At 57.7% G+C, this 22,096-nt stretch overlaps 25 non-coding genes across 25 annotated transcripts; all 25 read right to left on the bottom strand.

Moving 5' to 3' along the window:
* Nucleotides 1–271: 271 nt before the first annotated feature.
* LOC127575554 (5S ribosomal RNA) lies at nt 272–390 on the bottom strand. Its single transcript, XR_007957081.1, has one exon. It is a non-coding gene; the product is annotated as a 5S ribosomal RNA (ribosomal RNA).
* A 676-nt stretch (nt 391–1,066) lies between these two features.
* trnai-aau (transfer RNA isoleucine (anticodon AAU)) lies at nt 1,067–1,140 on the bottom strand. The gene has a single exon. It is a non-coding gene; the product is annotated as a tRNA-Ile (tRNA).
* A 552-nt stretch (nt 1,141–1,692) lies between these two features.
* On the bottom strand, nt 1,693–1,811 carry LOC127575553 (5S ribosomal RNA). Its single transcript, XR_007957080.1, has one exon. It is a non-coding gene; the product is annotated as a 5S ribosomal RNA (ribosomal RNA).
* A 676-nt stretch (nt 1,812–2,487) lies between these two features.
* Nucleotides 2,488–2,561, bottom strand: trnai-aau (transfer RNA isoleucine (anticodon AAU)). Its single transcript has one exon. It is a non-coding gene; the product is annotated as a tRNA-Ile (tRNA).
* Nucleotides 2,562–3,113: 552 nt separating this feature from the next.
* Nucleotides 3,114–3,232, bottom strand: LOC127575552 (5S ribosomal RNA). The gene has a single exon (XR_007957079.1). It is a non-coding gene; the product is annotated as a 5S ribosomal RNA (ribosomal RNA).
* A 676-nt stretch (nt 3,233–3,908) lies between these two features.
* trnai-aau (transfer RNA isoleucine (anticodon AAU)) lies at nt 3,909–3,982 on the bottom strand. Its single transcript has one exon. It is a non-coding gene; the product is annotated as a tRNA-Ile (tRNA).
* A 552-nt stretch (nt 3,983–4,534) lies between these two features.
* Nucleotides 4,535–4,653, bottom strand: LOC127575551 (5S ribosomal RNA). The gene has a single exon (XR_007957078.1). It is a non-coding gene; the product is annotated as a 5S ribosomal RNA (ribosomal RNA).
* A 676-nt stretch (nt 4,654–5,329) lies between these two features.
* Nucleotides 5,330–5,403, bottom strand: trnai-aau (transfer RNA isoleucine (anticodon AAU)). Its single transcript has one exon. It is a non-coding gene; the product is annotated as a tRNA-Ile (tRNA).
* Nucleotides 5,404–5,955: 552 nt separating this feature from the next.
* LOC127575550 (5S ribosomal RNA) lies at nt 5,956–6,074 on the bottom strand. The gene has a single exon (XR_007957077.1). It is a non-coding gene; the product is annotated as a 5S ribosomal RNA (ribosomal RNA).
* A 676-nt stretch (nt 6,075–6,750) lies between these two features.
* Nucleotides 6,751–6,824, bottom strand: trnai-aau (transfer RNA isoleucine (anticodon AAU)). Its single transcript has one exon. It is a non-coding gene; the product is annotated as a tRNA-Ile (tRNA).
* A 552-nt stretch (nt 6,825–7,376) lies between these two features.
* LOC127575549 (5S ribosomal RNA) lies at nt 7,377–7,495 on the bottom strand. Its single transcript, XR_007957076.1, has one exon. It is a non-coding gene; the product is annotated as a 5S ribosomal RNA (ribosomal RNA).
* Nucleotides 7,496–8,171: 676 nt separating this feature from the next.
* Nucleotides 8,172–8,245, bottom strand: trnai-aau (transfer RNA isoleucine (anticodon AAU)). Its single transcript has one exon. It is a non-coding gene; the product is annotated as a tRNA-Ile (tRNA).
* Nucleotides 8,246–8,797: 552 nt separating this feature from the next.
* LOC127575548 (5S ribosomal RNA) lies at nt 8,798–8,916 on the bottom strand. Its single transcript, XR_007957075.1, has one exon. It is a non-coding gene; the product is annotated as a 5S ribosomal RNA (ribosomal RNA).
* Nucleotides 8,917–9,592: 676 nt separating this feature from the next.
* Nucleotides 9,593–9,666, bottom strand: trnai-aau (transfer RNA isoleucine (anticodon AAU)). Its single transcript has one exon. It is a non-coding gene; the product is annotated as a tRNA-Ile (tRNA).
* A 552-nt stretch (nt 9,667–10,218) lies between these two features.
* LOC127575547 (5S ribosomal RNA) lies at nt 10,219–10,337 on the bottom strand. The gene has a single exon (XR_007957074.1). It is a non-coding gene; the product is annotated as a 5S ribosomal RNA (ribosomal RNA).
* Nucleotides 10,338–11,013: 676 nt separating this feature from the next.
* On the bottom strand, nt 11,014–11,087 carry trnai-aau (transfer RNA isoleucine (anticodon AAU)). The gene has a single exon. It is a non-coding gene; the product is annotated as a tRNA-Ile (tRNA).
* A 552-nt stretch (nt 11,088–11,639) lies between these two features.
* LOC127575584 (5S ribosomal RNA) lies at nt 11,640–11,758 on the bottom strand. Its single transcript, XR_007957107.1, has one exon. It is a non-coding gene; the product is annotated as a 5S ribosomal RNA (ribosomal RNA).
* A 676-nt stretch (nt 11,759–12,434) lies between these two features.
* Nucleotides 12,435–12,508, bottom strand: trnai-aau (transfer RNA isoleucine (anticodon AAU)). The gene has a single exon. It is a non-coding gene; the product is annotated as a tRNA-Ile (tRNA).
* A 552-nt stretch (nt 12,509–13,060) lies between these two features.
* On the bottom strand, nt 13,061–13,179 carry LOC127575575 (5S ribosomal RNA). The gene has a single exon (XR_007957099.1). It is a non-coding gene; the product is annotated as a 5S ribosomal RNA (ribosomal RNA).
* Nucleotides 13,180–13,855: 676 nt separating this feature from the next.
* Nucleotides 13,856–13,929, bottom strand: trnai-aau (transfer RNA isoleucine (anticodon AAU)). Its single transcript has one exon. It is a non-coding gene; the product is annotated as a tRNA-Ile (tRNA).
* Nucleotides 13,930–14,481: 552 nt separating this feature from the next.
* LOC127575569 (5S ribosomal RNA) lies at nt 14,482–14,600 on the bottom strand. Its single transcript, XR_007957095.1, has one exon. It is a non-coding gene; the product is annotated as a 5S ribosomal RNA (ribosomal RNA).
* Nucleotides 14,601–15,276: 676 nt separating this feature from the next.
* Nucleotides 15,277–15,350, bottom strand: trnai-aau (transfer RNA isoleucine (anticodon AAU)). The gene has a single exon. It is a non-coding gene; the product is annotated as a tRNA-Ile (tRNA).
* Nucleotides 15,351–15,902: 552 nt separating this feature from the next.
* Nucleotides 15,903–16,021, bottom strand: LOC127575557 (5S ribosomal RNA). The gene has a single exon (XR_007957084.1). It is a non-coding gene; the product is annotated as a 5S ribosomal RNA (ribosomal RNA).
* Nucleotides 16,022–16,693: 672 nt separating this feature from the next.
* trnai-aau (transfer RNA isoleucine (anticodon AAU)) lies at nt 16,694–16,767 on the bottom strand. Its single transcript has one exon. It is a non-coding gene; the product is annotated as a tRNA-Ile (tRNA).
* Nucleotides 16,768–17,319: 552 nt separating this feature from the next.
* Nucleotides 17,320–17,438, bottom strand: LOC127575546 (5S ribosomal RNA). The gene has a single exon (XR_007957073.1). It is a non-coding gene; the product is annotated as a 5S ribosomal RNA (ribosomal RNA).
* Between the last annotated feature and the right edge of the window lie 4,658 nt (nt 17,439–22,096).

The following is a 22,096-nucleotide window of genomic DNA, read 5'->3' as shown; positions in this document are numbered from 1 at the left end:
GTGTTGGTGCCTGCCGGCTTGCTGGGTTGAGTGACCGAGGAGGCGACGAGAAAGAGGTGAAGCAGGGCAACAGAGACGCAGCAAGTGCAGGACGTGCGGCAAGTAGAAAGTGGAACTGAATGCCGGGCAAGAGACGCGGCGGCAACTGTGGGAGCGCGCGCGTGCCTGCGTGGGACGGTGTGAGCGTTGGCAGGCTTGAAAGGCGAGGGAGAAAATGAAGAGGGAGAGTGAATGTGCCAGAGCAATGGAGTGCCCCCTCGTGGCAGTAAAAAGCCTACGGCACCTGGTATTCCCAGGCGGTCTCCCATCCAAGTACTAACCAGGCCTGAGCCTGCTTAGCTTCCGAGATCAGACGAGATCGGGCGTTTTCAGGCTAGTATGGCCGTAGGCAGCAGGCAGCTGCTTCTCTCAGCACTTCAGCCGCGTGCAGCCACTGCCGGCTGCTGGCTCACTGCTGTCTTCTCCCTGCACTTCTCCGCCTGCACCTCTTCCCTGCATCTTCACCTTGCACAAGTCCCACCCTAATCGCTTACACCCTACTCTCCTCCACTTTGTCACCCTTCCTCTTCACCTGCCCTCCTCACTCTCCTCCGCTGCAAGCGTTCTTCCACGCTGCCCGCTGCCGCTGCCACCAACAAGAAGACCTCCGTGCCGGCTCTGCCCAGGCACTCTCAGCCGGCTCAGCCGCCCACATCGCACGCCATGTCGCGCATTGGCCCTGCTCTGCCTCCACACACTTGCTGATTGCTTCCCTCCTGAGTCAAGAGGCTGCCAGGCAGCCCCGACCCTGCTCTCCCCCTCCCACTGCCAACTGCTTAGGCCAGCTGTTGTAGGCCCAGGCTTTGGAGGCCACCGTCCCTGCTGCCCAGCTGCCCTGCCGTCTGCCCCCAGCTCCGCAGCCAAACAGGCTTGATTGCCTGAACCAAAGGAGATGAAAGAAAGAAGAGGTAGGCACTTAAAAGGCAGCGCCGGCGACAGCTGGTCACAAACTGCTTGCAGCGGCCAGCCATCAAGCTGCACTTGCGTGAGACAGCGGCTGCCAAGCAGGATGGCTAAAGCACACGCTTGGACAGTGTGGGGATTGAACCCACGACCTTGGCGTTATTAGCACCACGCTCTGACCAGCTGAGCTAACCGTCCCCCGGAGGACGCAGTGCACGGCATTGCCGATGGAGGTGGCGGCCGGTGACTAAGTGCTGTGAGGTTAGCGTTCCCAGCAGGGGAGAGCAGACTGGGCATCCGACGGCCAACGTTGCCGGAGGAAGCGGGCGCCGACGTTGGCGTGGGCCGGCTGGAAGGCAGACGGGAAAAGGCGGATGAAGAGCATGGAGTGGGCGGCTTGCAGAGGGACGGTTGCAGCAAGAGGCAGCAGGCCGGAGCTGCAAGCGAGCTGCTTTGCAGGTGGGTGCTGGAGCACTGGCGTGTTGGTGCCTGCCGGCTTGCTGGGTTGAGTGACCGAGGAGGCGACGAGAAAGAGGTGAAGCAGGGCAACAGAGACGCAGCAAGTGCAGGACGTGCGGCAAGTAGAAAGTGGAACTGAATGCCGGGCAAGAGACGCGGCGGCAACTGTGGGAGCGCGCGCGTGCCTGCGTGGGACGGTGTGAGCGTTGGCAGGCTTGAAAGGCGAGGGAGAAAATGAAGAGGGAGAGTGAATGTGCCAGAGCAATGGAGTGCCCCCTCGTGGCAGTAAAAAGCCTACGGCACCTGGTATTCCCAGGCGGTCTCCCATCCAAGTACTAACCAGGCCTGAGCCTGCTTAGCTTCCGAGATCAGACGAGATCGGGCGTTTTCAGGCTAGTATGGCCGTAGGCAGCAGGCAGCTGCTTCTCTCAGCACTTCAGCCGCGTGCAGCCACTGCCGGCTGCTGGCTCACTGCTGTCTTCTCCCTGCACTTCTCCGCCTGCACCTCTTCCCTGCATCTTCACCTTGCACAAGTCCCACCCTAATCGCTTACACCCTACTCTCCTCCACTTTGTCACCCTTCCTCTTCACCTGCCCTCCTCACTCTCCTCCGCTGCAAGCGTTCTTCCACGCTGCCCGCTGCCGCTGCCACCAACAAGAAGACCTCCGTGCCGGCTCTGCCCAGGCACTCTCAGCCGGCTCAGCCGCCCACATCGCACGCCATGTCGCGCATTGGCCCTGCTCTGCCTCCACACACTTGCTGATTGCTTCCCTCCTGAGTCAAGAGGCTGCCAGGCAGCCCCGACCCTGCTCTCCCCCTCCCACTGCCAACTGCTTAGGCCAGCTGTTGTAGGCCCAGGCTTTGGAGGCCACCGTCCCTGCTGCCCAGCTGCCCTGCCGTCTGCCCCCAGCTCCGCAGCCAAACAGGCTTGATTGCCTGAACCAAAGGAGATGAAAGAAAGAAGAGGTAGGCACTTAAAAGGCAGCGCCGGCGACAGCTGGTCACAAACTGCTTGCAGCGGCCAGCCATCAAGCTGCACTTGCGTGAGACAGCGGCTGCCAAGCAGGATGGCTAAAGCACACGCTTGGACAGTGTGGGGATTGAACCCACGACCTTGGCGTTATTAGCACCACGCTCTGACCAGCTGAGCTAACCGTCCCCCGGAGGACGCAGTGCACGGCATTGCCGATGGAGGTGGCGGCCGGTGACTAAGTGCTGTGAGGTTAGCGTTCCCAGCAGGGGAGAGCAGACTGGGCATCCGACGGCCAACGTTGCCGGAGGAAGCGGGCGCCGACGTTGGCGTGGGCCGGCTGGAAGGCAGACGGGAAAAGGCGGATGAAGAGCATGGAGTGGGCGGCTTGCAGAGGGACGGTTGCAGCAAGAGGCAGCAGGCCGGAGCTGCAAGCGAGCTGCTTTGCAGGTGGGTGCTGGAGCACTGGCGTGTTGGTGCCTGCCGGCTTGCTGGGTTGAGTGACCGAGGAGGCGACGAGAAAGAGGTGAAGCAGGGCAACAGAGACGCAGCAAGTGCAGGACGTGCGGCAAGTAGAAAGTGGAACTGAATGCCGGGCAAGAGACGCGGCGGCAACTGTGGGAGCGCGCGCGTGCCTGCGTGGGACGGTGTGAGCGTTGGCAGGCTTGAAAGGCGAGGGAGAAAATGAAGAGGGAGAGTGAATGTGCCAGAGCAATGGAGTGCCCCCTCGTGGCAGTAAAAAGCCTACGGCACCTGGTATTCCCAGGCGGTCTCCCATCCAAGTACTAACCAGGCCTGAGCCTGCTTAGCTTCCGAGATCAGACGAGATCGGGCGTTTTCAGGCTAGTATGGCCGTAGGCAGCAGGCAGCTGCTTCTCTCAGCACTTCAGCCGCGTGCAGCCACTGCCGGCTGCTGGCTCACTGCTGTCTTCTCCCTGCACTTCTCCGCCTGCACCTCTTCCCTGCATCTTCACCTTGCACAAGTCCCACCCTAATCGCTTACACCCTACTCTCCTCCACTTTGTCACCCTTCCTCTTCACCTGCCCTCCTCACTCTCCTCCGCTGCAAGCGTTCTTCCACGCTGCCCGCTGCCGCTGCCACCAACAAGAAGACCTCCGTGCCGGCTCTGCCCAGGCACTCTCAGCCGGCTCAGCCGCCCACATCGCACGCCATGTCGCGCATTGGCCCTGCTCTGCCTCCACACACTTGCTGATTGCTTCCCTCCTGAGTCAAGAGGCTGCCAGGCAGCCCCGACCCTGCTCTCCCCCTCCCACTGCCAACTGCTTAGGCCAGCTGTTGTAGGCCCAGGCTTTGGAGGCCACCGTCCCTGCTGCCCAGCTGCCCTGCCGTCTGCCCCCAGCTCCGCAGCCAAACAGGCTTGATTGCCTGAACCAAAGGAGATGAAAGAAAGAAGAGGTAGGCACTTAAAAGGCAGCGCCGGCGACAGCTGGTCACAAACTGCTTGCAGCGGCCAGCCATCAAGCTGCACTTGCGTGAGACAGCGGCTGCCAAGCAGGATGGCTAAAGCACACGCTTGGACAGTGTGGGGATTGAACCCACGACCTTGGCGTTATTAGCACCACGCTCTGACCAGCTGAGCTAACCGTCCCCCGGAGGACGCAGTGCACGGCATTGCCGATGGAGGTGGCGGCCGGTGACTAAGTGCTGTGAGGTTAGCGTTCCCAGCAGGGGAGAGCAGACTGGGCATCCGACGGCCAACGTTGCCGGAGGAAGCGGGCGCCGACGTTGGCGTGGGCCGGCTGGAAGGCAGACGGGAAAAGGCGGATGAAGAGCATGGAGTGGGCGGCTTGCAGAGGGACGGTTGCAGCAAGAGGCAGCAGGCCGGAGCTGCAAGCGAGCTGCTTTGCAGGTGGGTGCTGGAGCACTGGCGTGTTGGTGCCTGCCGGCTTGCTGGGTTGAGTGACCGAGGAGGCGACGAGAAAGAGGTGAAGCAGGGCAACAGAGACGCAGCAAGTGCAGGACGTGCGGCAAGTAGAAAGTGGAACTGAATGCCGGGCAAGAGACGCGGCGGCAACTGTGGGAGCGCGCGCGTGCCTGCGTGGGACGGTGTGAGCGTTGGCAGGCTTGAAAGGCGAGGGAGAAAATGAAGAGGGAGAGTGAATGTGCCAGAGCAATGGAGTGCCCCCTCGTGGCAGTAAAAAGCCTACGGCACCTGGTATTCCCAGGCGGTCTCCCATCCAAGTACTAACCAGGCCTGAGCCTGCTTAGCTTCCGAGATCAGACGAGATCGGGCGTTTTCAGGCTAGTATGGCCGTAGGCAGCAGGCAGCTGCTTCTCTCAGCACTTCAGCCGCGTGCAGCCACTGCCGGCTGCTGGCTCACTGCTGTCTTCTCCCTGCACTTCTCCGCCTGCACCTCTTCCCTGCATCTTCACCTTGCACAAGTCCCACCCTAATCGCTTACACCCTACTCTCCTCCACTTTGTCACCCTTCCTCTTCACCTGCCCTCCTCACTCTCCTCCGCTGCAAGCGTTCTTCCACGCTGCCCGCTGCCGCTGCCACCAACAAGAAGACCTCCGTGCCGGCTCTGCCCAGGCACTCTCAGCCGGCTCAGCCGCCCACATCGCACGCCATGTCGCGCATTGGCCCTGCTCTGCCTCCACACACTTGCTGATTGCTTCCCTCCTGAGTCAAGAGGCTGCCAGGCAGCCCCGACCCTGCTCTCCCCCTCCCACTGCCAACTGCTTAGGCCAGCTGTTGTAGGCCCGGGCTTTGGAGGCCACCGTCCCTGCTGCCCAGCTGCCCTGCCGTCTGCCCCCAGCTCCGCAGCCAAACAGGCTTGATTGCCTGAACCAAAGGAGATGAAAGAAAGAAGAGGTAGGCACTTAAAAGGCAGCGCCGGCGACAGCTGGTCACAAACTGCTTGCAGCGGCCAGCCATCAAGCTGCACTTGCGTGAGACAGCGGCTGCCAAGCAGGATGGCTAAAGCACACGCTTGGACAGTGTGGGGATTGAACCCACGACCTTGGCGTTATTAGCACCACGCTCTGACCAGCTGAGCTAACCGTCCCCCGGAGGACGCAGTGCACGGCATTGCCGATGGAGGTGGCGGCCGGTGACTAAGTGCTGTGAGGTTAGCGTTCCCAGCAGGGGAGAGCAGACTGGGCATCCGACGGCCAACGTTGCCGGAGGAAGCGGGCGCCGACGTTGGCGTGGGCCGGCTGGAAGGCAGACGGGAAAAGGCGGATGAAGAGCATGGAGTGGGCGGCTTGCAGAGGGACGGTTGCAGCAAGAGGCAGCAGGCCGGAGCTGCAAGCGAGCTGCTTTGCAGGTGGGTGCTGGAGCACTGGCGTGTTGGTGCCTGCCGGCTTGCTGGGTTGAGTGACCGAGGAGGCGACGAGAAAGAGGTGAAGCAGGGCAACAGAGACGCAGCAAGTGCAGGACGTGCGGCAAGTAGAAAGTGGAACTGAATGCCGGGCAAGAGACGCGGCGGCAACTGTGGGAGCGCGCGCGTGCCTGCGTGGGACGGTGTGAGCGTTGGCAGGCTTGAAAGGCGAGGGAGAAAATGAAGAGGGAGAGTGAATGTGCCAGAGCAATGGAGTGCCCCCTCGTGGCAGTAAAAAGCCTACGGCACCTGGTATTCCCAGGCGGTCTCCCATCCAAGTACTAACCAGGCCTGAGCCTGCTTAGCTTCCGAGATCAGACGAGATCGGGCGTTTTCAGGCTAGTATGGCCGTAGGCAGCAGGCAGCTGCTTCTCTCAGCACTTCAGCCGCGTGCAGCCACTGCCGGCTGCTGGCTCACTGCTGTCTTCTCCCTGCACTTCTCCGCCTGCACCTCTTCCCTGCATCTTCACCTTGCACAAGTCCCACCCTAATCGCTTACACCCTACTCTCCTCCACTTTGTCACCCTTCCTCTTCACCTGCCCTCCTCACTCTCCTCCGCTGCAAGCGTTCTTCCACGCTGCCCGCTGCCGCTGCCACCAACAAGAAGACCTCCGTGCCGGCTCTGCCCAGGCACTCTCAGCCGGCTCAGCCGCCCACATCGCACGCCATGTCGCGCATTGGCCCTGCTCTGCCTCCACACACTTGCTGATTGCTTCCCTCCTGAGTCAAGAGGCTGCCAGGCAGCCCCGACCCTGCTCTCCCCCTCCCACTGCCAACTGCTTAGGCCAGCTGTTGTAGGCCCAGGCTTTGGAGGCCACCGTCCCTGCTGCCCAGCTGCCCTGCCGTCTGCCCCCAGCTCCGCAGCCAAACAGGCTTGATTGCCTGAACCAAAGGAGATGAAAGAAAGAAGAGGTAGGCACTTAAAAGGCAGCGCCGGCGACAGCTGGTCACAAACTGCTTGCAGCGGCCAGCCATCAAGCTGCACTTGCGTGAGACAGCGGCTGCCAAGCAGGATGGCTAAAGCACACGCTTGGACAGTGTGGGGATTGAACCCACGACCTTGGCGTTATTAGCACCACGCTCTGACCAGCTGAGCTAACCGTCCCCCGGAGGACGCAGTGCACGGCATTGCCGATGGAGGTGGCGGCCGGTGACTAAGTGCTGTGAGGTTAGCGTTCCCAGCAGGGGAGAGCAGACTGGGCATCCGACGGCCAACGTTGCCGGAGGAAGCGGGCGCCGACGTTGGCGTGGGCCGGCTGGAAGGCAGACGGGAAAAGGCGGATGAAGAGCATGGAGTGGGCGGCTTGCAGAGGGACGGTTGCAGCAAGAGGCAGCAGGCCGGAGCTGCAAGCGAGCTGCTTTGCAGGTGGGTGCTGGAGCACTGGCGTGTTGGTGCCTGCCGGCTTGCTGGGTTGAGTGACCGAGGAGGCGACGAGAAAGAGGTGAAGCAGGGCAACAGAGACGCAGCAAGTGCAGGACGTGCGGCAAGTAGAAAGTGGAACTGAATGCCGGGCAAGAGACGCGGCGGCAACTGTGGGAGCGCGCGCGTGCCTGCGTGGGACGGTGTGAGCGTTGGCAGGCTTGAAAGGCGAGGGAGAAAATGAAGAGGGAGAGTGAATGTGCCAGAGCAATGGAGTGCCCCCTCGTGGCAGTAAAAAGCCTACGGCACCTGGTATTCCCAGGCGGTCTCCCATCCAAGTACTAACCAGGCCTGAGCCTGCTTAGCTTCCGAGATCAGACGAGATCGGGCGTTTTCAGGCTAGTATGGCCGTAGGCAGCAGGCAGCTGCTTCTCTCAGCACTTCAGCCGCGTGCAGCCACTGCCGGCTGCTGGCTCACTGCTGTCTTCTCCCTGCACTTCTCCGCCTGCACCTCTTCCCTGCATCTTCACCTTGCACAAGTCCCACCCTAATCGCTTACACCCTACTCTCCTCCACTTTGTCACCCTTCCTCTTCACCTGCCCTCCTCACTCTCCTCCGCTGCAAGCGTTCTTCCACGCTGCCCGCTGCCGCTGCCACCAACAAGAAGACCTCCGTGCCGGCTCTGCCCAGGCACTCTCAGCCGGCTCAGCCGCCCACATCGCACGCCATGTCGCGCATTGGCCCTGCTCTGCCTCCACACACTTGCTGATTGCTTCCCTCCTGAGTCAAGAGGCTGCCAGGCAGCCCCGACCCTGCTCTCCCCCTCCCACTGCCAACTGCTTAGGCCAGCTGTTGTAGGCCCGGGCTTTGGAGGCCACCGTCCCTGCTGCCCAGCTGCCCTGCCGTCTGCCCCCAGCTCCGCAGCCAAACAGGCTTGATTGCCTGAACCAAAGGAGATGAAAGAAAGAAGAGGTAGGCACTTAAAAGGCAGCGCCGGCGACAGCTGGTCACAAACTGCTTGCAGCGGCCAGCCATCAAGCTGCACTTGCGTGAGACAGCGGCTGCCAAGCAGGATGGCTAAAGCACACGCTTGGACAGTGTGGGGATTGAACCCACGACCTTGGCGTTATTAGCACCACGCTCTGACCAGCTGAGCTAACCGTCCCCCGGAGGACGCAGTGCACGGCATTGCCGATGGAGGTGGCGGCCGGTGACTAAGTGCTGTGAGGTTAGCGTTCCCAGCAGGGGAGAGCAGACTGGGCATCCGACGGCCAACGTTGCCGGAGGAAGCGGGCGCCGACGTTGGCGTGGGCCGGCTGGAAGGCAGACGGGAAAAGGCGGATGAAGAGCATGGAGTGGGCGGCTTGCAGAGGGACGGTTGCAGCAAGAGGCAGCAGGCCGGAGCTGCAAGCGAGCTGCTTTGCAGGTGGGTGCTGGAGCACTGGCGTGTTGGTGCCTGCCGGCTTGCTGGGTTGAGTGACCGAGGAGGCGACGAGAAAGAGGTGAAGCAGGGCAACAGAGACGCAGCAAGTGCAGGACGTGCGGCAAGTAGAAAGTGGAACTGAATGCCGGGCAAGAGACGCGGCGGCAACTGTGGGAGCGCGCGCGTGCCTGCGTGGGACGGTGTGAGCGTTGGCAGGCTTGAAAGGCGAGGGAGAAAATGAAGAGGGAGAGTGAATGTGCCAGAGCAATGGAGTGCCCCCTCGTGGCAGTAAAAAGCCTACGGCACCTGGTATTCCCAGGCGGTCTCCCATCCAAGTACTAACCAGGCCTGAGCCTGCTTAGCTTCCGAGATCAGACGAGATCGGGCGTTTTCAGGCTAGTATGGCCGTAGGCAGCAGGCAGCTGCTTCTCTCAGCACTTCAGCCGCGTGCAGCCACTGCCGGCTGCTGGCTCACTGCTGTCTTCTCCCTGCACTTCTCCGCCTGCACCTCTTCCCTGCATCTTCACCTTGCACAAGTCCCACCCTAATCGCTTACACCCTACTCTCCTCCACTTTGTCACCCTTCCTCTTCACCTGCCCTCCTCACTCTCCTCCGCTGCAAGCGTTCTTCCACGCTGCCCGCTGCCGCTGCCACCAACAAGAAGACCTCCGTGCCGGCTCTGCCCAGGCACTCTCAGCCGGCTCAGCCGCCCACATCGCACGCCATGTCGCGCATTGGCCCTGCTCTGCCTCCACACACTTGCTGATTGCTTCCCTCCTGAGTCAAGAGGCTGCCAGGCAGCCCCGACCCTGCTCTCCCCCTCCCACTGCCAACTGCTTAGGCCAGCTGTTGTAGGCCCAGGCTTTGGAGGCCACCGTCCCTGCTGCCCAGCTGCCCTGCCGTCTGCCCCCAGCTCCGCAGCCAAACAGGCTTGATTGCCTGAACCAAAGGAGATGAAAGAAAGAAGAGGTAGGCACTTAAAAGGCAGCGCCGGCGACAGCTGGTCACAAACTGCTTGCAGCGGCCAGCCATCAAGCTGCACTTGCGTGAGACAGCGGCTGCCAAGCAGGATGGCTAAAGCACACGCTTGGACAGTGTGGGGATTGAACCCACGACCTTGGCGTTATTAGCACCACGCTCTGACCAGCTGAGCTAACCGTCCCCCGGAGGACGCAGTGCACGGCATTGCCGATGGAGGTGGCGGCCGGTGACTAAGTGCTGTGAGGTTAGCGTTCCCAGCAGGGGAGAGCAGACTGGGCATCCGACGGCCAACGTTGCCGGAGGAAGCGGGCGCCGACGTTGGCGTGGGCCGGCTGGAAGGCAGACGGGAAAAGGCGGATGAAGAGCATGGAGTGGGCGGCTTGCAGAGGGACGGTTGCAGCAAGAGGCAGCAGGCCGGAGCTGCAAGCGAGCTGCTTTGCAGGTGGGTGCTGGAGCACTGGCGTGTTGGTGCCTGCCGGCTTGCTGGGTTGAGTGACCGAGGAGGCGACGAGAAAGAGGTGAAGCAGGGCAACAGAGACGCAGCAAGTGCAGGACGTGCGGCAAGTAGAAAGTGGAACTGAATGCCGGGCAAGAGACGCGGCGGCAACTGTGGGAGCGCGCGCGTGCCTGCGTGGGACGGTGTGAGCGTTGGCAGGCTTGAAAGGCGAGGGAGAAAATGAAGAGGGAGAGTGAATGTGCCAGAGCAATGGAGTGCCCCCTCGTGGCAGTAAAAAGCCTACGGCACCTGGTATTCCCAGGCGGTCTCCCATCCAAGTACTAACCAGGCCTGAGCCTGCTTAGCTTCCGAGATCAGACGAGATCGGGCGTTTTCAGGCTAGTATGGCCGTAGGCAGCAGGCAGCTGCTTCTCTCAGCACTTCAGCCGCGTGCAGCCACTGCCGGCTGCTGGCTCACTGCTGTCTTCTCCCTGCACTTCTCCGCCTGCACCTCTTCCCTGCATCTTCACCTTGCACAAGTCCCACCCTAATCGCTTACACCCTACTCTCCTCCACTTTGTCACCCTTCCTCTTCACCTGCCCTCCTCACTCTCCTCCGCTGCAAGCGTTCTTCCACGCTGCCCGCTGCCGCTGCCACCAACAAGAAGACCTCCGTGCCGGCTCTGCCCAGGCACTCTCAGCCGGCTCAGCCGCCCACATCGCACGCCATGTCGCGCATTGGCCCTGCTCTGCCTCCACACACTTGCTGATTGCTTCCCTCCTGAGTCAAGAGGCTGCCAGGCAGCCCCGACCCTGCTCTCCCCCTCCCACTGCCAACTGCTTAGGCCAGCTGTTGTAGGCCCAGGCTTTGGAGGCCACCGTCCCTGCTGCCCAGCTGCCCTGCCGTCTGCCCCCAGCTCCGCAGCCAAACAGGCTTGATTGCCTGAACCAAAGGAGATGAAAGAAAGAAGAGGTAGGCACTTAAAAGGCAGCGCCGGCGACAGCTGGTCACAAACTGCTTGCAGCGGCCAGCCATCAAGCTGCACTTGCGTGAGACAGCGGCTGCCAAGCAGGATGGCTAAAGCACACGCTTGGACAGTGTGGGGATTGAACCCACGACCTTGGCGTTATTAGCACCACGCTCTGACCAGCTGAGCTAACCGTCCCCCGGAGGACGCAGTGCACGGCATTGCCGATGGAGGTGGCGGCCGGTGACTAAGTGCTGTGAGGTTAGCGTTCCCAGCAGGGGAGAGCAGACTGGGCATCCGACGGCCAACGTTGCCGGAGGAAGCGGGCGCCGACGTTGGCGTGGGCCGGCTGGAAGGCAGACGGGAAAAGGCGGATGAAGAGCATGGAGTGGGCGGCTTGCAGAGGGACGGTTGCAGCAAGAGGCAGCAGGCCGGAGCTGCAAGCGAGCTGCTTTGCAGGTGGGTGCTGGAGCACTGGCGTGTTGGTGCCTGCCGGCTTGCTGGGTTGAGTGACCGAGGAGGCGACGAGAAAGAGGTGAAGCAGGGCAACAGAGACGCAGCAAGTGCAGGACGTGCGGCAAGTAGAAAGTGGAACTGAATGCCGGGCAAGAGACGCGGCGGCAACTGTGGGAGCGCGCGCGTGCCTGCGTGGGACGGTGTGAGCGTTGGCAGGCTTGAAAGGCGAGGGAGAAAATGAAGAGGGAGAGTGAATGTGCCAGAGCAATGGAGTGCCCCCTCGTGGCAGTAAAAAGCCTACGGCACCTGGTATTCCCAGGCGGTCTCCCATCCAAGTACTAACCAGGCCTGAGCCTGCTTAGCTTCCGAGATCAGACGAGATCGGGCGTTTTCAGGCTAGTATGGCCGTAGGCAGCAGGCAGCTGCTTCTCTCAGCACTTCAGCCGCGTGCAGCCACTGCCGGCTGCTGGCTCACTGCTGTCTTCTCCCTGCACTTCTCCGCCTGCACCTCTTCCCTGCATCTTCACCTTGCACAAGTCCCACCCTAATCGCTTACACCCTACTCTCCTCCACTTTGTCACCCTTCCTCTTCACCTGCCCTCCTCACTCTCCTCCGCTGCAAGCGTTCTTCCACGCTGCCCGCTGCCGCTGCCACCAACAAGAAGACCTCCGTGCCGGCTCTGCCCAGGCACTCTCAGCCGGCTCAGCCGCCCACATCGCACGCCATGTCGCGCATTGGCCCTGCTCTGCCTCCACACACTTGCTGATTGCTTCCCTCCTGAGTCAAGAGGCTGCCAGGCAGCCCCGACCCTGCTCTCCCCCTCCCACTGCCAACTGCTTAGGCCAGCTGTTGTAGGCCCAGGCTTTGGAGGCCACCGTCCCTGCTGCCCAGCTGCCCTGCCGTCTGCCCCCAGCTCCGCAGCCAAACAGGCTTGATTGCCTGAACCAAAGGAGATGAAAGAAAGAAGAGGTAGGCACTTAAAAGGCAGCGCCGGCGACAGCTGGTCACAAACTGCTTGCAGCGGCCAGCCATCAAGCTGCACTTGCGTGAGACAGCGGCTGCCAAGCAGGATGGCTAAAGCACACGCTTGGACAGTGTGGGGATTGAACCCACGACCTTGGCGTTATTAGCACCACGCTCTGACCAGCTGAGCTAACCGTCCCCCGGAGGACGCAGTGCACGGCATTGCCGATGGAGGTGGCGGCCGGTGACTAAGTGCTGTGAGGTTAGCGTTCCCAGCAGGGGAGAGCAGACTGGGCATCCGACGGCCAACGTTGCCGGAGGAAGCGGGCGCCGACGTTGGCGTGGGCCGGCTGGAAGGCAGACGGGAAAAGGCGGATGAAGAGCATGGAGTGGGCGGCTTGCAGAGGGACGGTTGCAGCAAGAGGCAGCAGGCCGGAGCTGCAAGCGAGCTGCTTTGCAGGTGGGTGCTGGAGCACTGGCGTGTTGGTGCCTGCCGGCTTGCTGGGTTGAGTGACCGAGGAGGCGACGAGAAAGAGGTGAAGCAGGGCAACAGAGACGCAGCAAGTGCAGGACGTGCGGCAAGTAGAAAGTGGAACTGAATGCCGGGCAAGAGACGCGGCGGCAACTGTGGGAGCGCGCGCGTGCCTGCGTGGGACGGTGTGAGCGTTGGCAGGCTTGAAAGGCGAGGGAGAAAATGAAGAGGGAGAGTGAATGTGCCAGAGCAATGGAGTGCCCCCTCGTGGCAGTAAAAAGCCTACGGCACCTGGTATTCCCAGGCGGTCTCCCATCCAAGTACTAACCAGGCCTGAGCCTGCTTAGCTTCCGAGATCAGACGAGATCGGGCGTTTTCAGGCTAGTATGGCCGTAGGCAGCAGGCAGCTGCTTCTCTCAGCACTTCAGCCGCGTGCAGCCACTGCCGGCTGCTGGCTCACTGCTGTCTTCTCCCTGCACTTCTCCGCCTGCACCTCTTCCCTGCATCTTCACCTTGCACAAGTCCCACCCTAATCGCTTACACCCTACTCTCCTCCACTTTGTCACCCTTCCTCTTCACCTGCCCTCCTCACTCTCCTCCGCTGCAAGCGTTCTTCCACGCTGCCCGCTGCCGCTGCCACCAACAAGAAGACCTCCGTGCCGGCTCTGCCCAGGCACTCTCAGCCGGCTCAGCCGCCCACATCGCACGCCATGTCGCGCATTGGCCCTGCTCTGCCTCCACACACTTGCTGATTGCTTCCCTCCTGAGTCAAGAGGCTGCCAGGCAGCCCCGACCCTGCTCTCCCCCTCCCACTGCCAACTGCTTAGGCCAGCTGTTGTAGGCCCAGGCTTTGGAGGCCACCGTCCCTGCTGCCCAGCTGCCCTGCCGTCTGCCCCCAGCTCCGCAGCCAAACAGGCTTGATTGCCTGAACCAAAGGAGATGAAAGAAAGAAGAGGTAGGCACTTAAAAGGCAGCGCCGGCGACAGCTGGTCACAAACTGCTTGCAGCGGCCAGCCATCAAGCTGCACTTGCGTGAGACAGCGGCTGCCAAGCAGGATGGCTAAAGCACACGCTTGGACAGTGTGGGGATTGAACCCACGACCTTGGCGTTATTAGCACCACGCTCTGACCAGCTGAGCTAACCGTCCCCCGGAGGACGCAGTGCACGGCATTGCCGATGGAGGTGGCGGCCGGTGACTAAGTGCTGTGAGGTTAGCGTTCCCAGCAGGGGAGAGCAGACTGGGCATCCGACGGCCAACGTTGCCGGAGGAAGCGGGCGCCGACGTTGGCGTGGGCCGGCTGGAAGGCAGACGGGAAAAGGCGGATGAAGAGCATGGAGTGGGCGGCTTGCAGAGGGACGGTTGCAGCAAGAGGCAGCAGGCCGGAGCTGCAAGCGAGCTGCTTTGCAGGTGGGTGCTGGAGCACTGGCGTGTTGGTGCCTGCCGGCTTGCTGGGTTGAGTGACCGAGGAGGCGACGAGAAAGAGGTGAAGCAGGGCAACAGAGACGCAGCAAGTGCAGGACGTGCGGCAAGTAGAAAGTGGAACTGAATGCCGGGCAAGAGACGCGGCGGCAACTGTGGGAGCGCGCGCGTGCCTGCGTGGGACGGTGTGAGCGTTGGCAGGCTTGAAAGGCGAGGGAGAAAATGAAGAGGGAGAGTGAATGTGCCAGAGCAATGGAGTGCCCCCTCGTGGCAGTAAAAAGCCTACGGCACCTGGTATTCCCAGGCGGTCTCCCATCCAAGTACTAACCAGGCCTGAGCCTGCTTAGCTTCCGAGATCAGACGAGATCGGGCGTTTTCAGGCTAGTATGGCCGTAGGCAGCAGGCAGCTGCTTCTCTCAGCACTTCAGCCGCGTGCAGCCACTGCCGGCTGCTGGCTCACTGCTGTCTTCTCCCTGCACTTCTCCGCCTGCACCTCTTCCCTGCATCTTCACCTTGCACAAGTCCCACCCTAATCGCTTACACCCTACTCTCCTCCACTTTGTCACCCTTCCTCTTCACCTGCCCTCCTCACTCTCCTCCGCTGCAAGCGTTCTTCCACGCTGCCCGCTGCCGCTGCCACCAACAAGAAGACCTCCGTGCCGGCTCTGCCCAGGCACTCTCAGCCGGCTCAGCCGCCCACATCGCACGCCATGTCGCGCATTGGCCCTGCTCTGCCTCCACACACTTGCTGATTGCTTCCCTCCTGAGTCAAGAGGCTGCCAGGCAGCCCCGACCCTGCTCTCCCCCTCCCACTGCCAACTGCTTAGGCCAGCTGTTGTAGGCCCAGGCTTTGGAGGCCACCGTCCCTGCTGCCCAGCTGCCCTGCCGTCTGCCCCCAGCTCCGCAGCCAAACAGGCTTGATTGCCTGAACCAAAGGAGATGAAAGAAAGAAGAGGTAGGCACTTAAAAGGCAGCGCCGGCGACAGCTGGTCACAAACTGCTTGCAGCGGCCAGCCATCAAGCTGCACTTGCGTGAGACAGCGGCTGCCAAGCAGGATGGCTAAAGCACACGCTTGGACAGTGTGGGGATTGAACCCACGACCTTGGCGTTATTAGCACCACGCTCTGACCAGCTGAGCTAACCGTCCCCCGGAGGACGCAGTGCACGGCATTGCCGATGGAGGTGGCGGCCGGTGACTAAGTGCTGTGAGGTTAGCGTTCCCAGCAGGGGAGAGCAGACTGGGCATCCGACGGCCAACGTTGCCGGAGGAAGCGGGCGCCGACGTTGGCGTGGGCCGGCTGGAAGGCAGACGGGAAAAGGCGGATGAAGAGCATGGAGTGGGCGGCTTGCAGAGGGACGGTTGCAGCAAGAGGCAGCAGGCCGGAGCTGCAAGCGAGCTGCTTTGCAGGTGGGTGCTGGAGCACTGGCGTGTTGGTGCCTGCCGGCTTGCTGGGTTGAGTGACCGAGGAGGCGACGAGAAAGAGGTGAAGCAGGGCAACAGAGACGCAGCAAGTGCAGGACGTGCGGCAAGTAGAAAGTGGAACTGAATGCCGGGCAAGAGACGCGGCGGCAACTGTGGGAGCGCGCGCGTGCCTGCGTGGGACGGTGTGAGCGTTGGCAGGCTTGAAAGGCGAGGGAGAAAATGAAGAGGGAGAGTGAATGTGCCAGAGCAATGGAGTGCCCCCTCGTGGCAGTAAAAAGCCTACGGCACCTGGTATTCCCAGGCGGTCTCCCATCCAAGTACTAACCAGGCCTGAGCCTGCTTAGCTTCCGAGATCAGACGAGATCGGGCGTTTTCAGGCTAGTATGGCCGTAGGCAGCAGGCAGCTGCTTCTCTCAGCACTTCAGCCGCGTGCAGCCACTGCCGGCTGCTGGCTCACTGCTGTCTTCTCCCTGCACTTCTCCGCCTGCACCTCTTCCCTGCATCTTCACCTTGCACAAGTCCCACCCTAATCGCTTACACCCTACTCTCCTCCACTTTGTCACCCTTCCTCTTCACCTGCCCTCCTCACTCTCCTCCGCTGCAAGCGTTCTTCCACGCTGCCCGCTGCCGCTGCCACCAACAAGAAGACCTCCGTGCCGGCAGCCGCCGCCCACATCGCCCTCAGCCGCCCACATCGCACGCCATGTCGCGCATTGGCCCTGCTCTGCCTCCACACACTTGCTGATTGCTTCCCTCCTGAGTCAAGAGGCTGCCAGGCAGCCCCGACCCTGCTCTCCCCCTCCCACTGCCAACTGCTTAGGCCAGCTGTTGTAGGCCCAGGCTTTGGAGGCCACCGTCCCTGCTGCCCAGCTGCCCTGCCGTCTGCCCCCAGCTCCGCAGCCAAACAGGCTTGATTGCCTGAACCAAAGGAGATGAAAGAAAGAAGAGGTAGGCACTTAAAAGGCAGCGCCGGCGACAGCTGGTCACAAACTGCTTGCAGCGGCCAGCCATCAAGCTGCACTTGCGTGAGACAGCGGCTGCCAAGCAGGATGGCTAAAGCACACGCTTGGACAGTGTGGGGATTGAACCCACGACCTTGGCGTTATTAGCACCACGCTCTGACCAGCTGAGCTAACCGTCCCCCGGAGGACGCAGTGCACGGCATTGCCGATGGAGGTGGCGGCCGGTGACTAAGTGCTGTGAGGTTAGCGTTCCCAGCAGGGGAGAGCAGACTGGGCATCCGACGGCCAACGTTGCCGGAGGAAGCGGGCGCCGACGTTGGCGTGGGCCGGCTGGAAGGCAGACGGGAAAAGGCGGATGAAGAGCATGGAGTGGGCGGCTTGCAGAGGGACGGTTGCAGCAAGAGGCAGCAGGCCGGAGCTGCAAGCGAGCTGCTTTGCAGGTGGGTGCTGGAGCACTGGCGTGTTGGTGCCTGCCGGCTTGCTGGGTTGAGTGACCGAGGAGGCGACGAGAAAGAGGTGAAGCAGGGCAACAGAGACGCAGCAAGTGCAGGACGTGCGGCAAGTAGAAAGTGGAACTGAATGCCGGGCAAGAGACGCGGCGGCAACTGTGGGAGCGCGCGCGTGCCTGCGTGGGACGGTGTGAGCGTTGGCAGGCTTGAAAGGCGAGGGAGAAAATGAAGAGGGAGAGTGAATGTGCCAGAGCAATGGAGTGCCCCCTCGTGGCAGTAAAAAGCCTACGGCACCTGGTATTCCCAGGCGGTCTCCCATCCAAGTACTAACCAGGCCTGAGCCTGCTTAGCTTCCGAGATCAGACGAGATCGGGCGTTTTCAGGCTAGTATGGCCGTAGGCAGCAGGCAGCTGCTTCTCTCAGCACTTCAGCCGCGTGCAGCCACTGCCGGCTGCTGGCTCACTGCTGTCTTCTCCCTGCACTTCTCCGCCTGCACCTCTTCCCTGCATCTTCACCTTGCACAAGTCCCACCCTAATCGCTTACACCCTACTCTCCTCCACTTTGTCACCCTTCCTCTTCACCTGCCCTCCTCACTCTCCTCCGCTGCAAGCGTTCTTCCACGCTGCCCGCTGCCGCTGCCACCAACAAGAAGACCTCCGTGCCGGCTCTGCCCAGGCACTCTCAGCCGCTCTGTCCAGCTGAGCTAACCATCCCACAACGGTGCTTGGGCAGTTGCATTTTGGTGTCTGCTCTGTTGCTGGGTTGATTAGTTTTGGAGGCAATGAGAAAGTGGTTGAGCAGTAGATTGACACGGTGCAGGTCAAGTGTGCCTTTAAAATAGGATGTGCAACCTCATGGTCTGCAAGAAGATGGGGCTGGAGGTGTGGGAGTGTTGTGGTGCACTCTGATGTGCTTGCGTGGCATAGTGTGAGTGTTTGCAGGCTTGAAAGGTGAGGTGGAAAATGTTTTTGGACATGAGTCTCCTATTACAAAAACAGAGAATGATGGAAACATCCACCAGATCAAGAAACATCTGTGTAATGAGGAATAGTGGTAAATTTTTACGTTAACAGCCTCAGTTCTGATGGATGCTCTTCCACCCACAAAGTTAACTCCGTTTTCCTTTCCATGGATCTTGTTGAGCATTTCCAGCATTTTGTTTCTTTCCAGATTTCTTGTTGAAGTCCCTTTTTTATTTTGAATCTCCTGTTTGTGGACTATGAACCCTATGTCCATTGTCAATTGATGGCTCATAAAAAGGAAGCATGACCCAAGGGCAACTCAATTCTTTGAGGGGTACTGCCATGCACCCTATGATGCCTCATAAATTGTGGGCTGCATATCCAAATTTGTACTTCCATAAACAATTTTCAAACACACTGCATTAGAATTGTGTGAATGGTGTCTTGTTTTCAGTGGGCTTCTTTATCCCTTGTCATGTCAAATCATTAAGAAACAATTGACTGACTTGATTTCTTTCTTTGGTATTTCAAAGACTCAGCATTGTTTCCCCACTCTGGGGGCTTTTGCCAAAAATTAATCTCTGCCTGTTGAAAACTGATTAGCAATTTGGCCGAATTGCTCAGAATTCTGGAAAGATTGGGCAGGGCGATTAACTATTCCCTCAGGAGAATCAATGGGAAATAAAACTGAAAAGTTTGAAAATACACAAGTCAGGTAGCATCTGTGGACAGAGAAAAGTTAACTTTTCAAGTTCATGATTGTCCTTTGGGATTGAAGATGTTTCAATTGAAACCATTGAATCTTGTGAAATTAAAGTCATTTAATTTACTTAGTTTGGAATGAATGACTAGTAATAGTGATCAGGAAATTGCCAACCAATTGTAAAATCCCACCCCACTCACTCTTATTCTTTGAGAAGAAATCTATTGCCCTTCCCTGTGAATCCAGACCCACAGTTGTGTGGCTTCCTATTAACTGCCCTATCAAAAGTTACATCAAAACAGCTACAAGCTCCCACCTTCCCCCAGTTTTGACAGAACTGAGGTGACAGGATAAAAGTAGGTTCAATTGATCTCTCCATTTCGGTAGATGAAAACTCCAGCCACTGAATATATCCATTAATGAACTAGATCCAGAGACCTGGGCTATTGATCTGGAGCTTGATAACCCATCAGACCACTGGGAAGTGTAAATTCAAATAATAAATCTGGAACTAAAAGGCTAGAATCAGAAGGGTGACCAAGAAGCTAACAGATCACTGTGAAACCCCAAGCATTCACTAATGTCCTCAGGGAGAGAAATCTGCCATCCTTGCCCAGTCTGGCCTTGATGTGACTCCAGGTGCACCAATGTAGTTGTCATTTACTCGCTAGCTGAAATGATTATTATATAAAGATGGATGCTGGCTTGGCCAGTGACATCCATATTTGTATGGGGAATTCAGGAGAAACCTTGCTCTGTTGTGAGAATATGCAGCTCATCACTGTATGCAGAGTCTTGTAACTACATGTCTTATTTTCTTTACTCTTGCTCACGGGGTAAGATCAAATGAAATGCTTAAGCACTCAGGCAGAACACAAACATCAGCATAGGCTTTGGGTTAAACACCCTGCCTCAGTGCTGTAGAATGCTGTCTAAAATACCATAATGAGGGATTAAAATCAACTTTTGACTTTAGGACAAGCTAGTAGACAAACTGGTTTGTTGAAATGTGTGGTTTTCTGTGGCGGAACACCTTCAATGTTAATTTCTTACACACTGACTTGGACGTTGGCAATGAAAACTGCCACAAATGAATGGTGTTGCAATTCTGTAACCATATTTCAGAAGATAAACTTCCAGGAACTTGTAAGATACACCACTCAGTGGTTGAATGTGGTAATTTAGTGTTTTCTGCAACATGCCTTGTGTCCTGTTCAAGCTCTCATCCGCTTTATTTGATCCTCCCCAATGAACACATTTTCCTTCCTCGTGTAGTTGCCAGTGAAGTTGCTTCAGTCAGAAAGGGAATCATTAATTAAATCTTCCTTTTGACTTCACAGAAAATGCTGGAAACACTCAGGCCAGGCAGCAGCTGTAGAAAGAGAAACAGAGTTAAGATTTCACGTCCCACACCTAGACAGCATTTTGCTTTTATTTCAGATTCTCAGCATCTGCAGTTTTAATTTTTTTCCTTTGACTTTACAGCCCCTATTCAACCCATGGCTTATCCAACACACGTCAGTCTCAAGCCTATTTATATCTATGCCACATTTAAGAGTTAGCAGTGGGCATTGTGGAGTCCTTGCTGGTTAAACACTGCAGGTTCCATTCAGAACAGCCAGCTTTTTACCTCCTAACTGGGTGGAAGGTTGGGATCTCCGAGTGGTAGGAGTTACCTTCTGCTCTGCTGATTACCCACCTGGAGGCCAGCATGCCACATCTGGACTCTTTATAGAATTAAAAGGTGGAGTGCAAATTTTCCACACTTGGACTGGAAGCTATGCCCACAGACCCCATGCCATTGAACATGTAAAATAGCAGGAGGCTGCCACTCAAAGCTGCTGTGTCATTTGGTAAGATCTCAAATTGCAACCTCAGCTCCACCCTTTCACCTTTCTCCCACTAACCTTTTACTCATCAAGAATCTATCTGCTTCTACCGGCCTTTCAGGAAGAGAATTCCAAACACACAACACACAAAAAAAATTGCCTCATCCATCTTAAATGAGTGCCCTCTTATTTTTAAACTATGTCCCCTCGTTCAAGATTCTCCCACAAAAAGAAACATCCTGTCATGACCACACAGGATCTTGTGTTTCAATCAAGTCCTCTCACAGAAGCCTGGCCTATCCAACCTTTCCTTACAATTCAGCCTGTGCATTCCACATATTTTTGCTGACCTGCTTCCAATGCATTAACATCCTTAAATAAGGAGACAAATATGGTATACAGTACTGCAGATGTTATCTCACCAATGTCCCTTATAATGGAGGCATTGATGTCAATGAGAAGAAATGACTTTGGATACAAGTGAGCCCAAGGTTATTTCTCTTATTTATTTTGAGTTCAAGGTTTTTTTTCTCTAAATAGTTTGATTGTTTCTAATTGTCTAGGAATGTCAGAGGAAAAAGGGCCTCATCAATCCAGAAGCAGGAACCCATGATGCTTGTCAAGGCCCTGTACCACATTGAGCAGTTTGGGAGTCAGCTTCCCGGTGCAAATTGTGTCAAGGGCCCACTCTGAAAACATTGGGCGAATGGTCACTTGCCACTCAGCACAGGTTGTGGCTCAGTGATATCCTTCCTAACCCTTAGCAAGGTGATTCTCAATCTTTGCAAGGCATACAAACAAAAAAATTATAGCACAAAATTGTAACTTATTTTAGTTCAAAAGTAAATACCACTCTATACACTTAACTGTTTGAAATTGGCATTACTAGCTTTGCCAATAAATTGCATTTCTACTGCAAGTTTTGTGGGGCTTTTTAATATGATCAGTGGAGGATGGAGTACAAGACTAAGGAAATCTTCCTACAATTGTGCAGTGTTTTAGAGATATCACATCTTGCATACTGTGTAGTTTTGGTCTCCATACTAAGGATATAACTGCCCAAGTAGAGGCAGTGCATTAGTTTGATTCGCATCTTGGAGGAAAGGCTGCCCTTATATTGTTCAGAGTTTAGACTGAAGTGATATTACTGAAACACAAGAGCTCAACAGGACAAGTGAACCGTACAGATCTTCAAAGGACACAAAAGTAATGTCACCCTTCCTGTTACAAAAAATTGGCTCCATGCTTATCAAACATCAAAAACAACATACAATAAAGTTAAACAAACTCTGATCCCTGCTGAGATCCCACCAGTGACCAGTCTTCAGCCAATTCAATTTACTTCAAATCTGAGTATTGGATACAGCAAAATAATATGCAAGCAAACAAAATCCTATCTGCAGTACTCAAGATTATGCTCCAGAACTATTTGCATCTCATGCCATTTACAACACTGGCATCTATTTGACAATGTGGAAAATTGCACAGGTACGTCTTGTTCAGAGTGCAAATTCAATCCAGCTAATTACTGGCCAATCAACTGACCCTGTCATCAGCAAATTGG

The sequence above is a fragment of the Pristis pectinata genome, chromosome 10 (genome assembly GCF_009764475.1).
Source record: "Pristis pectinata isolate sPriPec2 chromosome 10, sPriPec2.1.pri, whole genome shotgun sequence".
NCBI classification, from domain to species: domain Eukaryota; kingdom Metazoa; phylum Chordata; class Chondrichthyes; order Rhinopristiformes; family Pristidae; genus Pristis; species Pristis pectinata.
This window is presented reverse-complemented; position numbering and strand designations above follow the sequence as displayed.